Raw genomic sequence first — 12,878 nt, forward strand, 5'->3', positions numbered from 1 at the left:
CTGACACCAATGACGTTCGTCGAATATTACAAAAACAATATTCGGTGCAAATCAAATATCGGAACCTAATTTTGAAAAACCCGCTCAACTCTAGTATGCAGGGCCCCCCCTCGTCCCCCATCCTGGTATGCAGGGCCCCCCCTCGTCCCCCATCCTGGTATGCAAGGCACCCCCTCGTCCCCCATCCTGGTATGCAGGGCCCCCCCTCGTCCCCCATCCTGGTATGCATGACCCCCCCTCGTTCCCCATCCTGGTATGCAGGGCCCCCCCTCGTCCCCCATCCTGGTATGCAGGGCCCCCCCTCGTGCCCCATCCTGGTATGCAGGGCCCCCCCTCGTGCCCCATCCTGGTATGCAGGGCCCCCCCCTCGTCCCCCATCCTGGTATGCAGGGCCCCCCCTCGTCCCCCATCCTGGTATGCAGGGCCCCCCCTCGTCCCCCATCCTGGTATGCAGGGCCCCCCCCATCAGAAAAACATTACAAAACAAAAAACCATTCTACTTATCTTGCCTTTGCTCCCTCACAACGTCTTGTCGCGATGCCAGCACCTGCTTTATTGCTTCTAAGCAGCGCATGGCAGAGACGTCATGCGCTGCTTACAAGCCAAAAGACAGCTGTCAGAATACTCCCTGCTCTTCTTGCTGGGATTATGTGTGTGGAAAGCAGTGAATATTCATTGCTCTTTAACCCCTTCGCACCCGAGCCTGTTTTTGCCTTCGTGACCGGGCCAATTTTTTCAATTCTGACCAGTGTCACTTTATGAGGTCATAACTCTAGAACGCTTCAACGGATCCTACTGATTCTGACATTGTTTTCTCATGACATATTGTACTTCATGATGGTGGTAAAAATTTTTAGATATGATCTGCACTTATTTGTTAAAAAAAAATCAAAATTTGGCAAAAATTTAGAAAATTTTGCAATTTTCAAACTTTTAATTTTTATGCCCTTAAATCAGAGAGTGATATCGCACAAAATAGTTAATAAATAACATTTCCCACATGTCTACTTTACATCTGCACAATTTTGGAAACAATTTTTTTTTTTTTAGGAAGTTATAAGGGTTAAAAGTTGACCAGCGATTTCTCATTTTTACAACAAAATTTGCAACACCATTTTTTTTAGGGACCACCTCACATTTGAAGTGAGTTTGGGGGGTCAATATGACAGAAAATACACAAAATTGACACCATTCTAAAAACTGCACATCTCAATGTACTCAAAACCACATTCAAGAAGTTTATTAACCCTTCAGGTGCTTCACATGAATGAATGGAATATGGAAGGAAAAAATAAACATTTAACTTTTTTTCACAAACATTTTACTTCAAAACCATTTTTTTTTATTTTCACAAGTGTAAAAAGAGAAAATGAACCACTAAATTTTTTGTGCAATTTCTCCCGAATACGCCAATACCCCGTATGTGGGGCTAAACCACTGTTTGAGCACACGGCAGAGCTCAGAACGGAAGGAGTGCCTTTTGACTTTTTCAATGCAGAATTGGCTGGAATTGAGATCGGATGCCATGTCGCATTTGGAGAGCCCCTGATGTACCTAAACAGTGGAAACCCCCCACAAGTGACCCCATTTTGGAAATTAGACCCCCCCAGGGACTTATCTAGATGTGTGGTGAGCACTTTGAACCCCCAAGTGTTTCACTAAAGTTTATAATGTAGAGCCGTGAAAATAAAAAAAAAATCATTTTTTTTTCCACAAAAATGATCTTTTAGCCCCCAATTTTTATTTTCACAAGGGTAACAGGAGAAATTGGACCCTAAGAGTTGTTATCCAATTTGTCCTGAGTACGCTGGTACGCCATATGTTGGAGAATAGCTTAGTTACTCACCGATAACGGTGTTTCTCGGAACCCATGACAGCACCACGGAGAGAGGGGGTCCGCCCATCAAGGACAGGAACCTACAGACAAAAGAGCGGCACCTCTCCTCCGCCCCCAGTTGGTTACAGAGCATCAGAGGGTCTCCCGGTTAGTTAACAACAAAAGTATATACATAACATTATAATTTGTATACTTATAGAGAAACCTCGTGTCTAAGAACACACTCTACACACATTAAATCGTGCTCACCGCACACGTGAAAAAGGGGGGGAATTAAGCGGGTGCTGTCATGGGTTCCGAGAAACACCGTTATCGGTGAGTAACTAAGCTATTCTCCCTCACCCATGACAGCACCACGGAGAGAATTTCAGAGATTGGTAGCTTAGGGAGGGACCACCGCCTGAAGGACCCTTTTCCCGAAGGTCAGGTCAGACGCAGAGGCTAGATCTAGGCGATAGTGTTTGAAAAAGGTAGAAGGTGTTGACCAGGTGGCCGCCTTACAGATCTGTTCTATTGATACCTCTGATCTTTCTGCCCATGAGGTCGCCATTGCTCTTGTAGAGTGGGCTTTTAGACCCTCCGGGATGGTATTCCCGCTGCATGAGTATGCCAGGGCAATCGCGTCTCTTATCCATCTTGCCAGGGTACTTTTGGACGCCCCGAGCCCCTTACGAGGTCCCTGGAAACACACAAAGAGAGATCCTTCCTTCCTACATCCCTTGGTGGCCTCTAGGTAGTGCACTAAGCACCTCTTCACATCTAATGTGTGAAATTTCTCCTCTCCTCTATTCGTAGGGTTTGGGCAGAAGGAAGGAAGGACTACCTCCTGTGATCTATGGAAGTGTGTTGCTACCTTGGGCAAATATGCAGGGTCAGGTTTCAATATAATTCTATCCTCCATAATTTTAATGAATGGGGGTAATGCCGATAAGGCTTGAATGTCACTTACTCTGCGGGCCGATGTTAGGGCCACTAGCAGTATCATTTTTAATGATAGGGTCTTTAGTGGAGCTGACTGAATAGGCTCGAATGGGGGTCCTGTTAGGGCTGACAACACTAAGTTCAGATCCCATGATGGTACTTTCTGGGTAGCTATTGGTCTAGACCTGGCTGCGGCCCTCATAAACCGTGACACCCAAGGGTCGCTCGCCACCTCCTGATTATAGAGGGCGCCCAGGGCCGCTACCTGTACCCTCAGTGTGTTAGTCGCTAGTCCCTGTTCTAACCACCTTTAGAGGAATTCCAGGATTTTATCCATTTGTATTCCATCCTGAACCTTTGCCCCCGAACTGGATAGGAATTTTCTCCAGGTTCTACCATAGGCTTTGATTGTAACTGGTTTTCTACTTTTTTGTAACGTGGAAATTAGATTTTCTGAAAATCCTTTCCCCCTCAGCAGTGACCTTTCAAATTCCATGCTGTTAAATGGAGGTTCACTGCTTGGGGGTGTAGCACCGGGCCCTGCGATAGAAGGTCGGGGAGATCTGGTAGAACCCAGGGGTCGGTTACTGACATTATTCTGAGCCATGAAAACCATGTTCTTTTTGGCCAGAAAGGGGCTATAAGTATTACCCGAGCCCCCTCTTCCCTGACTTTCCTTATCACCGCCGGAAGGAGAATGGTCGGTGGGAAGGCATACAGTAGACCCCGTGTCCATGGGAGCATAAATGCGTCCAGGGTGTGAGGATTCCCTTTGGGATTTAGAGAACAGAATGTTTCCACTTTTTTGTTTTTGTGGTCTGCAAATAAGTCTATGTCTGGGGTTCCCCACATTTCCACAATCTTCTGAAAAACGGACTGATTTAGAGCCCACTCCCCCTGATGTAGTTGGGTACGGCTCAGAAAGTCTGCGGTTTGGTTCTCTACTCCCCGTATATGTAGCGCCGATAGGGACAGTAAGTTTTTCTCTGCTAACCCGAATATCTCGAAGGATGCCTCCATTAGCGTTCTGGACCTGGTTCCCCCCTGGTGGTTTATATAGGCCACTGTTACTCGGTTGTCCGAGAATATCCAGACATGATGGCCTTTTAATGCTGGCAAAAAGTGACTCAAGGCATAATTTACTGCCAGCAGTTCTTTTTGATTCGAGGAGGCTTTTAGTTCTTGACTTCTCCATCCCCCTTGAGCCACGCTGATGCCCATGTGTGCTCCCCATCCCACAGGACTGGCGTCGGTGGTAATTACATGTGTGATTTTGGCCTCCCAGGGGATCCCTTTGGACAAGTTGTTTTTGTCCTCCCACCAGGCTAGGGAAAGAATAGTTTTTGAACCTAGCGTAATATGATGTTCCAAGTGGTCTCCTAAGGTCCGCTGGTTGGTTAGGATATCCCACTGCAGATCCCTCATATGTATTTGTGCCCACTGGACCGCCGGCAAGCATGCAGAGAGGGACCCTAACAGGGACATTGCTCCTCTTAGTGTCATAGAGGGGTTTTGCCTCGCTTTTTGTACCATATGAATAATTCTGTCCCTTTTGTGATCTGGCAAGTAACACACTTGGATGTTTGAATCCAGTGTCAGGCCTAGGAACTCCTGGACTCTCTTTGGTTCCAGCCTTGACTTTTTCAGGTTCAGAAGCCACCCGAGGTTTTTTAGAGTGCTCATCACTCGGTCCCTCTGTTCTGTGCATTTCTGGCCTGAGTTGCTCGCTATTAAAAAGTCGTCCAAATAAGGCACTATCAGAACATCCTGTTCTCTTATGTGAGCCATCATCTCTGCCACCAATTTCGTAAAGACCCGTGGAGCCACCGAGATCCCAAATGGCAGGGCCTTGTATTGGAATTCTCTTATTTCTCCTGCTATCGAGACTGCTAGCCTGAGGTATTGCCTGGATTCTTTGTGAATGGGGACATGGTAGTAGGCATCGCTGAGGTCTAGGACCACCATAAAGCATTGCGGAAAGAGAATTTTGATGGTCGATTTGATCGATTCCATCTTGAATTTTTCGTTCTTGATATAGCAATTCAGTCTTTTTAAATTTATGATGGTGCGGAAGGTGCCGTCTGGTTTGGTTACCAGGAAGAGAGGCGAGTAGAACCCCCTGCCTCTCTCCTGTGGGGGAACCTCCTGTAGGACTTTTTTGTCCAACATACTCAGAACCTCCTTTTCGAGGGCGTCCAGTTCGTTTTTTGACGGGGTAATTATGTATTTTTGCGGCGGGAGAGAATAAAAGTTTATCCTTAATCCTGATCTTACAAGATTTATCAGCCAGGGATTGTTGGATATTTTCTCCCAGGCTGGGAGGAAAAAACTTAGTCTCCCTCCCACCCTGGGCCCACAGTCACTTGGCGGGTTTTTTATCCCGGGACGAGTTACCGAAGATGAACCCCCTGTCCCTTCTTCTGTCTTCCCATTTTTGGTCTCTCGGGGGTCTCCTCTGGAAGAACTTTTTGTTCCGAAAGGACCGTTTAAAGCCTGTGGCGGTCACTGGTCCTAGGTTTGGGAAGCCTTTCTTTTTGTCGCCTGCCTTTTCGAGGATGTCATCCAAGGTTTCCCCGAAGAGGAATTTTCCTTCACAGGGAATGGCGCATAATTTTATTTTTGTCTGGAGATCCCCAGGCCAACATTTTAACCATAAAGCTCGTCTAGCTGCATTCGACAAGGCTGCTGTTTTAGATGACAATCTTATCGAATCAGCCGAAGAGTCGGCCAGGAAGGCTGCCGCCCCTCTTATCATTGGCATGGATTCCAGGATTTTATCTCTGGGAACCCCTTCCCTTATCTGTCTCTCCAATTGGTCTATCCATACCATAAGAGCTCTGGAGGTACAGGTTGCCGCTACCGCCGGCCTGATGTTTCCCCCTGCTGATTCCCAGGTGCCCTTAAGTAGGGTATCCGCTTTTTTATCTAACGGGTCTTTCAGGGTACCCATATCTTCAAAGGGGAGTGCAAACCTTCTTGAAGCTTTGGCTATCGCCACGTCTAGTTTGGGGGCCTTATCCCATGATGTGGATGCTTCCTCCTCAAATGGGTACTTCCTTTTGATGGAAGGAACCGTCGAGCTTTTCCTATCGGTTTTTCCCATTCTTTATCTATGAGGCCTTGGACGTTCTTATTTAACGGAAATACCCTCCGTTTCTTTTGACTCAGTCCCCCGAACATAATGTCCTGGACTGATCTATCAGTCCGGGGGTCTTCCACCCCCATAGTGGATCTTACCGCCTTTACTAAGGCATCCACTTCGTCCAGGGGGAAACAATGACGACCTTCCGTCTCCTCATCGGAGGATGACGAGTCGGTATTTACAGTATGGGAGGTGACTTCCCCTGACGATAAGCTGTCTGATTGGGACTCTATCACCACGTCCCCCTTCCTTCCCTTCCTTTCCCGTTTTCTGGATGAAAGGGCACTCTGAATTTCTGCGCGGATTACCGCCCTTAGGTCTGCGGCATGATCCGGGATTTCACCGCCGAGGACCTCCTGTATACAGGAGTCACACAATTTTTTCTCCCAGGGCGTTGGTAATGGTTTCCCACAGGTGGGGCATTCCCTGTTCTTGGTCTTTTCTTTCTTCTTTCCCTGATAAGGGAAAGAAGTCTATTACAATGGGGAACATTCACGAAGATCCACTTACCCCTCATGCGCGGTTGCAGGTACCAGTTCTGGAAGTGGATCCAAATCCCTCACTGGGCGATCCACGGCAGGTGACTTGCTCCTTGCAGTAGACTGCTGCGTGGAGTGGCTGCTGGACCTGCTCCCCCGTCCGTCTTTATCCTTTTGGCGGCGCTGGTGATGCTGCCTTTGTTGCTGCTGCTGCTTAGGCTGCTGTAGCTCCTCATGCTGGTCGCTATCCATCGCGCCTGAACGCTTCCAGCCCTGAGGCTGCTTTAGCGTTCCCAATTTAAATAAGCCGCCCTGGCGTCACCTGTCTTTCCGGCCTGCACCGCTGCTTCCCCCGGGGAGTGCGCACTGCGCATGTGCCGACCGCGGGGACCCGGAAGTTCCTCATTCTACTTCCGGGGCAGCGCCATCTTGGTACACCTCTGTACCCGGCGTTGCCCCTATACCGGCGTCCCCCGGCCCCTACTCCTCCCGGAGCGGCGGCCCGGTCCTCCCCGCCCGCTCACCCTGGACAGCCCCTCAGCTGCAGCGGTGGCGGCTTCGGCAACCGACCCCGCCGCGACAGGGGCCTTCCCGCTGTCTGACCGCGGACGGGACGGTCCCGGATCTTCACCTTCCGGTAAGCGCTGCGCTCCTGCTGCCGTGGTTCACCCGTCAAGGACAGGAACCCAACTGGGGGCGGAGGAGAGGTGCCGCTCTTTTGTCTGTAGGTTCCTGTCCTTGATGGGCGGACCCCCTCTCTCCGTGGTGCTGTCATGGGTGAGGGAGAAAACTACTGTTTGGGCACACGGTGGGGCTCGGAAGGGAAGTAGTGACGTTCTGAAATGCAGACTTTGATGGAATGGTCTGTGGGTGTCATGTCGCTTTTGCAGAACCCCTGATGTACCTAAACAGTGGAAACCCCACACAAGTGACCCCATTTTGGAAACTAGACCCCCCAAGGAACTTATCTAGATGTGTGGTGAGCACTTTGAACCCCCAAGTGTTTCACTAAAGTTTATAATGTAGAGGCGTGAAAATAAAAAAATAATTTTTTTTTCCACAAAAATGATCTTTTAGCCCCCAATTTTTATTTTCACAAGGATAACGGGAGAAATTGGACCCTAAGAGTTGTTGTCCAATTTGTCCCGAGTACGCTGGTACCCCATATGTGGGAGAAAACTACTGTTTGGGCACACGGTGGGGCTCGGAAGGGAAGTAGTGACGTTCTGAAATGCAGACTTTGATGGAATGGTCTGCGGGCGTCATATTGCATTTACAGAGCCCCTGATGTACCTAAACAGTGGAAACCAGGGCTGTGGAGTCGGTAAGCCAAACCTGCGACTCCGACTCCTCAATTTCCCTTACACCGACTCCGACTCCAACTCCGACTCCACGACTCCGACTCCCACACATATTGCTTATATTTAAGTGAAAAATTTATTGTAGTACAATGTGAACCTTAGACATTTAATCATTTTTATGATCCAATAATCAAGATATTTAGATAGAACAGAATATATATTGGTGTACTACCCGGTTTTCATTCTTTTTGGTACAGATACGATATGGATAGACAGATATGGATAAATGGATAGAGCAGATTTCTAATCTGCTTTTGATATTGAAAACATTATCTATGAGCTCAAAAACCTTTCAGGTGATGCGGTTTTTTAAAAAGATGATCAGCTTTTGCAGCTGAAAAACGTATCCTCAAAAAACACAGGAAAAACGCGGTGTGTGAATGTAGCCTTAGATCAGGAATAGAACAGCCATTTATAGGACATTTCATAACTTTCCCAAACTCCTATGAAAAAATATTCAGCACATCCTGCATTGAATTACTGTACCCAATTTATTATATATTTTAGGAGTCGGAGTCGGTCCAACTCCGACTCCGACTCCACCAAAATGAGCACCGACTCCGACTCTGACTCCACAGCCCTGGTGGAAACTCCCAATTCTAATTCCAACCCTAACCCCAACACACCCCTAACCCTAATCTCAGCCCTAACCATAACCCTAACCACAAACCTAACACCAACACACCCATAACCTTAATCCCAGCCCTAGCCCTAACCCTAGCCCTAGCTCTAGCCCTAACCCTAGTCCTAGCCCTAACCCTAGCCCTAGCCCTAACCCTAAAGGCCCCGTCTCACTAAGCAATCTCGGTAGCGAGATCGCTGCTGAGTCACAACTTTTGTGACGTAACAGCGATCTCACCAGCGAGATCGCTATGTGTGACAGCGATCAGCGAGCGGCCCCCCTGCCGGTATCGCTGATCGCTGGAAGAAATCTCTGGACATTTCTTTGGTCGCTGGTCTCCCGCTGGCCAGCACGCATCGCTGCGTGTGACAGGCGGGAGACCAGCGATCAGGTGTAAAAAATAATAAAAAAAATAAAAAATATAGTTATTCTCACCTTCCGATGTCCCGTTCAGCCATCCTGCCTCTCTCCACGCTCCGGTCCCAGGGATCCTTTGCACGAATGACCGCGAGACTTTGTTATCCCGCGAGACTGTGACATCTCGCGGTCATTCGTGCAAAGGATCACTGGGACCGGAGCGTGGAGAGAGGCAGGATGGCTGAACGGGACGTCGGAAGGTGAGAATAACTATATTTTTTATTTTGATTCTATTTTTTACAGGGATGGCCAGCGATGCCGGGCGCTCGGCATCGCTGTGCTGATCGCTGGTGAAGCTGTCTGTGTGACAGCTCACCAGCGATCACATAGCGACTTACTAGCGATCCTGACACCTTGATATCGGTGTCGGGATTGCTGGTAAGTCGCTTAGTGTGACGGGGCCTTAACCCTAGCCCTAGCATTTTTTTTTTACTTTTTTTTTTATTTTTGTCACAAGATCGCTGCACTGCGATCTGACTCATAGTAACGCCACTTCACCTCTGATCATCTGTCAGTGTGAGATCAGAGGAGAAGCAGCGTTACTATGTGACAAGATCGCTGCCTGGCACATAATAACTCCACTTCTCCTCTGATCTCACAATGACAGATGATCAGAGGTGAAGCAGCGTTACTGTGTGACAAGATCGCTGCCTGGCACAGCTGTGCCAGGCAGCGATCAGCTGTGCCAGGCAGCGATCTAGTCACACAATAATGCTGCTTCACCTCTTATCAGCTGTCAGTGAGATCAGAGGGAGAAGCCGCGTTACAATGAGGGAGATCGCCGGGAAACAAGCAGCTTTCCCAGCGATCGCTCCCATTGGCTGCAGTGACGCTGACGTCATCGGGACCTGAACCAATCAGGTCTCGATGACGTCGGGGGTCCCAGCATGCATTGCGCACCGGGATCCCCGGGTTGGAAGGTATGTGGGGGCCCCGGGGGGCACAAAACCGCCGACAGTAGATAAACGTCGGCGCTGCACAAAGCCCAGCAAGCGCCAACGTTTATCTACTGTGGGCGGTCGTGAAGAGGTTAATAGGAGGCACAGTAACCTCAGCCACTAGCTTGTTGCAACGGCCGGACGATCATGTGTGCCTGCTACTAAAGGGAATGAATATTCACTGCTCTCCATGCGTATGGGAGTGTAGAGCAGTGAATATTCATTCCCTTAAGACGCGGGCACACATGATCGCCCAGCCGCTGCACAATGCCAGCAGCTGTGACTACTGTGCCCGCTATTAAAAAGAAATGAATATTCACTGCGAGCGCAGTGAATATTCATTTCTCTTTAGCAGAGGGCACAGATGTTAGCCGCAGCAGCCGACCACTGCGTCCTGTGACCCACCGCTGCTGCTCCCCCTCCGTCTTGCGGGAATCCTCACTCGAGTATAAGCCAAGGGGGGCTTTATCAGCATTAAAAAAAAAAAAAATCTGCTGAAAAACTCAAGTATATACGGTAAGCTTTGGAGGATGATTCTTGGGGAAATCAGTGCCCGGGCCCATATATCCCAACAGCTAATTTACATATTAAAAAATAGGGATTTTTGTGTACTCACCGTAAAATCCTTTTCTCTGAGCCAATCATTGGGGGACACAGATAGTGGGTGTTATGCTGCTGGCCACTAGGAGGACACTAAGTAAACCAGAAAAAAAGTTAGCTCCTCCCCTGCACTATACACCGTCTCGCTGGATGAGATTTCTCCAGTTCGGTGAAAAAAGCAGTAGGAGCATAAACAGTCAACAATAACCATAACCAAGTCAAAGCCTAAGAATGCTACAGTGAGCCAATAGGCTAAACAGGGTGGGTGCTGTGTCCCCCAATGATTGGCTCAGAGAAAAGGATTTTACGGTGAGTACACAAAAATCCCTATTTCTCCTACGCCTCATTGGGGGACACAGACAGTGGAACGTCCTAAAGCAGTCCCTGGGTGGGGAGCATACATCTGCTAATACCCCATGTACCACTGAGTCAACAGTGAGGTACTGCCGATTGCAGGCTGCATCCGCAGAGGCCTGAGAATGAATTAGGCAATGTCTGTAAAGGTATGCAGGCTGGATCAAGTCGCAGCCTTGCGGACAGGCCTGAGAATGAAATTGGTAATATTTTGTAAAAAGCATGCAGACTGGACCAAGTCACACCCTTGCAGACCTGTTCTGCCAAGGCCTGGTGCCGAATGGCCGAAGAGGCACCCACTGACTAGGTAGAGTACGCCTTAATCCCCACTGGGACAGGCGCGTTCCTGATACAGTAGGACTACTGAATCGCCTGGGGAATCCACCTGGCTAGCGTTGCTTTGACACAGCTAGACCCTTCCTATGCCCCTCTGGAAGCATGAACAGGGCATATGACTTGTGGAAGGGAGCCGTCCGCGAGATGTACTGTCTCAGCGCCCTAACCACATCCAGGGTGTGGAGGGCCTTCTCAATGCGATGGACTGGCGCCGGACAAAAAGGAAAGGCAAAACAATTTCCTCGTTGAGATGGAAAGAGGAGACGACCTTGGGCAGGAAGGACGGGGACGTCCGAGAACTACCTTTTTCTGATGAAAAATTCAGGAACGGAGAACAGCAGGACAGAGCTGCCAATCCCAAAACTCGTCTGATTGACGTAATTGCCACTAGAAAGACCACCTTCCAAGAGAGGACGGACAGTGACACATCCTGCGGCGGTTCGAAAGGAGCCTCCTGCAAGGCCCCGAGAACCAGGTTAAGGTCCCATGATTCCAATGGCCTTCTATAAGGAGGCGCCACATGGGAAACTCTCTGAATGAACGTCTTGACCTGAAGTTTGGTGAATTTTGCGTTGGAAAAGCACTGACAAGGCCGAAATTTGGCCCTTGAGCGAGCTAAGCACGAGGCCTGATTTTAAACCAGATTGAAGGAATTCCAATATGGCCGGAATGAAAAAACACCAGAGGTGATCGACCATGATCCTTGCACCACGAAAAGAAGATTTTCCAGGTGCGGTGACAGATGCACATGGACACAGGCTTCCTAGCACTAATCATGGTGGAAATCACGTCGTGAGAGAACCCAGCCTGTGCTAAAATCCAGGATTCAACGGCCACGCCGTCAAAGACAGGGCCCCGGAGTTCTGGTGGTAAATCGGGCCCTGCAAGTGTAGATCCATGCGATCTGGAAGTCGCCAGGGGACATCGGCAACTAGTTGTATTAGTTCTGCATACCATGCTCGGCGCAGCCAATCTGGCGACAAGGATCACTGGTACTCGCTCCGCTCTGATCTTCTTGATGACCCTCGGAAGCAAGGGAAGAGGGGGAAAGATGTAGGGGAGCCGGAACCGGTGCCATGGCAGAACTAGGGCATCCGCTCCGATGGCGCATGGATCACGCGATCGGGCAATGAACTGAGGAACCTTGTTGTTTAGTCTTGAGGCCATGAGATCCACAACCGGAGTCCCCCAACGATGACAAATCTGTTGAAAGACTTCCGGATGAAGAGACCACTTCCCCGAGGCAATGCCTTAGCGACTGAGAAAATCTGCCGCCCATTTTTCTACGCTCGGCCCAATGGAGGATGTGACTCGCTTCGTGCACGGCCATCCTGCTCCGGGTACCTCCCTGGTGGTTGATATACGCTACAGCCGTGGCGTTGTTGGATTGGATCGTGATGTGACCTGCGAGGAGACGGTGGAAACTCCGTAGAGCTAATCTGATCGCTTGCATCTCCAAAATGTTGATGGGGAGACTGATTCTCGGGTTAACCAATGACCCTGTGCCGTGTGGCGACGAAAGACCGCGTGGCGACGAATGACCGCTCCCCAGCCGAGGAGACTTGCGTCGGTGGTTACTACCAACCATCTTACTGGGAGAAACGACCTCCCTTAATTCAGGGAGGACCTCAGTGTCCACCACCTGAGGGATTGCGTGACCCGCAGGGACAGAGGGATCCGACGGTCAAGGGAGAACGGGTTCTTGTCCTAAGCCAACAGCAACGCGTGTTGTAAGGGACAGAGGTAGAACTGTGCATATGGAACTGCTTCCATCGCTGACACCAACTTTCCTAGAACTCTCATGCCCAAACAAATGGAGTGAGAAAACAATCGCGCTGCCTGTTGTAAGGCTTGGGTCTCTCGTGGAGGAA

The 12,878-nt window shown here is 49.4% G+C and overlaps 1 protein-coding gene across 2 annotated transcripts in view; it reads right to left on the reverse strand.

The window, feature by feature from the left end:
- Positions 1 to 12,878, reverse strand: part of PSMD2 (proteasome 26S subunit ubiquitin receptor, non-ATPase 2) — a 64,602-nt gene that overhangs the window by 23,895 nt on the left and 27,829 nt on the right. The window lies entirely within an intron of this gene.

Source organism: Dendrobates tinctorius, unplaced genomic scaffold (assembly GCF_039654945.1).
Source record: "Dendrobates tinctorius isolate UK_male_01 unplaced genomic scaffold, ASM3965494v1 ptg000107l, whole genome shotgun sequence".
NCBI classification, from domain to species: Eukaryota; Metazoa; Chordata; class Amphibia; order Anura; family Dendrobatidae; genus Dendrobates; species Dendrobates tinctorius.